Raw genomic sequence first — 3,288 nt, forward strand, 5'->3', positions numbered from 1 at the left:
TGCTCCCCGCCCCGTGGCGGTCGCGAAGCCGCGTCCCCGGCCAGCACATCGCGACATCCCAGCGCTTTCCATCGCGAGGTGGCGGCAGAAACCTGCTTTTGGCTCCGCCGCAGATAGGCTCCCTCGCAGCAGCGGAACACGGAGGGGGGCAGGTAAAACAAAACACTAGTGGGGATTTGGGAGGGCTGCGGTCAGTGCTGGCGGCTGCGGGGTGCAAAACGGGGCTTCCCGCTGCGACCCACAGCCTTTGGCACCCAGACACGGCTCCTCTCCCCCCACCAGCCAGCCCTGTCATTCCAACACCCGGACACGACATGTTTCTTATGTCCCGGGGGCTGTCGGGTCCCTGTGGGTCCCAAACCACCAAGGCAGTCTCAAGTCAGCAATTCTCATCAACCCTTTCAGCCTGATCCTGGTACTTGGGCTGGTAATGACAAGCAGTCCAGTCTAAAGGTCGGACTCTTGCTTGCCCGGCATTTCACAATTATTTGTTTCTGTACAAGACAGTTTTGCCTGCTGAAATGCCTGCTCCCGGTTTGAATAACAGGCAGAGATCTTACTTAGCTGGTGCATCTGCAGTGGGATCACAATTACTCACAGGGGAAATCTGCTGACAAACACCAACTCTCAGTCATGGGAATGATGCTGAAGTCACTCAAACCCGGCTGAGAGGGAAAAGTGGACAAGAGAAGTCAGCAGAGCAGGTGGGGAAAGCGCAGGGTGCCAAGGAGGCTGCTGTTCACTTGGAGATGCTGCGTTAGGGTATAAGTTTTTACTCTCCATGGCCAGCTTTATTGCAGCTCCTGATTTATTAAGAGTTCACGATGCCACAGGGGCAAAGCTGCAACATTGGGGCACACATGGGATTCACTTTCTTACGTCTCCATGAGCAACGTTGTGCTGTGGCAGGAGATGCAGGTACATATGGTTTTCTCGAGGGGCCAGCAAGGGAAAAACACCTCAGACAAACCCATGGTCCTCCCCAGGTATCTGCAGCAGACCAACATCCAGCCTGATGCCGGGTTCAGCCCAGGACCTAATACACAGGCTGCTACGATACAGACACTGCAGCAGATGAAGCAAGAGCAGCAAAGAACCCTGCAGCTCGGCACCGCTGCCAGGACTCCCGGCTGCTCCCCAGCGCATCGCTCCCTGGCCCGAGGCTGCAGGACTGGGCTCGCCTCACCCCACCGTGCTGGGATGGGTGGGCAGATCTTTGCACCAAGAGCAGTGCTAAAGCTTTTTGCATAATGCCAGGTGCCCAAGATGCCCTTTGACAGCAAGAGAGCACCCCAAAATTCCTTGCAATCGGCATCTTTAGGGAAATCAGGCCATATGCCTCCGTGTTTTGCCTGCCCAGGTTTTGCTGGCATGGCCACCAGAGACAGGTTTCACACCCAATCAGTGTCTTGCTGCAAAAATAGCTCTGGCAGTGCCACTTCTCCTGCACTATCAGAAGAGAGTCAAGGTCCTTTGAAATGAGGCTTCATTCCCGTAAGGGCAACAAAAAGCTCAGCACATGGCAGCTTGAATTATTAAAGCTCCTTGCTAAATTTTGTTTTGTGCCCTCTTTTGAAAGGCATTCTTAAAACTGGGGCTTAGGGGAAGATATCTTCAGTAAACAACCTACGGGAACATGTCAGCACCTTTAAATCTTTGCCTGGCAGCCCTCATTCCACTTGATCTTCATTTCTGAATAGCTGCTGCATATCTTATGTAGGAAATATTTCATTCTGACGATTGTCTTGGTCTATTACATTTCAGACCATTTCAGGAAAACAGCAAACTTAGAGGGGGGGGGAAAATCACTCTGGCTAAATGAAAAATACAATCAGGACTCGCAGGGAGCTAGCGCAGGCTGGCACTGCAGAGGACACGCGTGGGCTCCACGCGTGCCATGAAGTGCCCAAACCCACGCTGGCCAGCAGCGATGCCAGCACCAGGAAGGGGCAAAGGGCCCCCGGGGGGATTTTGCTCCTGCTGCAAACCCTCGCGAAGCCCCGGGCCCTGCCCCGCACGTGATGCCCCTGCCCCGGACCGGCAGAATTGCAGCAACGCTCCAACTCAGGAGGAAGGAGGTGGATTGTGCCGCCTTGGAAGAGAAAAGGGGAGCTGGGAAACTGGAGGAGGGACGCCGGAGGGCTCTGGAGAGCCAAGAGGGTACCCCCATGGGTGGGCATGCTCACCTTCAACACACAACTTCGGGGGGATGAGGAAGGTGCCTAAAAACCGCACAGCAACAGAGTCAGAACACGGCGTTCCCAGGTCAGCAAACTACATAGCAAGGGCTCACCCATTTGAGTTCACTTCACCAAATGCTTTGTGAGAGAGGCATCCAGCGACAGCACACGCATTAATCAGATTCAGCTCCTTTAAAGTCGGATTCAGGGAGGATCCTGCCGCACTTGCAGCACCCAGACAGTGACGCACAGTGATGCACAGATCCTTCCCGTCTTTGCTCTTGGCAGGCTGGGACAGCTGCTTCATGAGAGCTTTGATTTCTCTCTGTTTCCACACCACTGTTGTCTAATATTGATCACAAGATGCAGACATCTAAGGTCTCAGGTGCATTACGACTGCAAGCACATTCAATTTAAATAATTTACGCCTATGCCTAAAAATGCCACAATACATTTGAGAATAGCACGGTGCTTGGCATTTGTGTTGCATGCTGCCACCAGCAACCGCACTGCGATGGACTGCCTGCAGCCACGCAGCAAGACGGGGCTGCGGACCCGAGGTCCTGCTCTGCCCTGAAGGGTTTGTTCCGGCAGGCGCGGGGGGAGCCGGGCACGTGCGGGACAAGCCCAGCCACAGCTCTCCACCACCTTTACAGAGCCACAGGTGTAGCAGCAATGTTCGGTCTTTGCTGCTCTGGTCCACTCTTTCAACCCACAGTCTTTCCCCAGCCAGCACCCAGCCCTCGCGGGGTGGCACTGCCCTGCTGCCACCGAGAGCGACACGAAGAGCGAAGGAAATTCAGAAAGAGAGCTCTGGGCTGGGACCACGGCACAGCTCAGCTGGGACAACCTGAGACACCCTGCACTGCTGCCTGCAATGGGACGGGCAGGGTTAAGCCCCCCATTTCTGCAGCTCTTTACTAAAGTGAATGTTTTTTCAGCAAGTGGAAAACAGCAAAAGAGCAGCCCCCCCCTTTCAGAGCTGCTGCCCCCCAGACCTCAGCTCCCAGAGGCACTTCTCCGCAGTTAAGCTGGGACAGCACTATCTGCCCAGGCTCCACACGAACGAGAACGGGATTTTGCACCACCTCCCCGAAGCCGGCAGCAT

Source organism: Fulmarus glacialis, unplaced genomic scaffold, assembly GCF_000690835.1.
Source record: "Fulmarus glacialis isolate BGI_N327 unplaced genomic scaffold, ASM69083v1 scaffold32023, whole genome shotgun sequence".
NCBI classification, from domain to species: Eukaryota; Metazoa; Chordata; class Aves; order Procellariiformes; family Procellariidae; genus Fulmarus; species Fulmarus glacialis.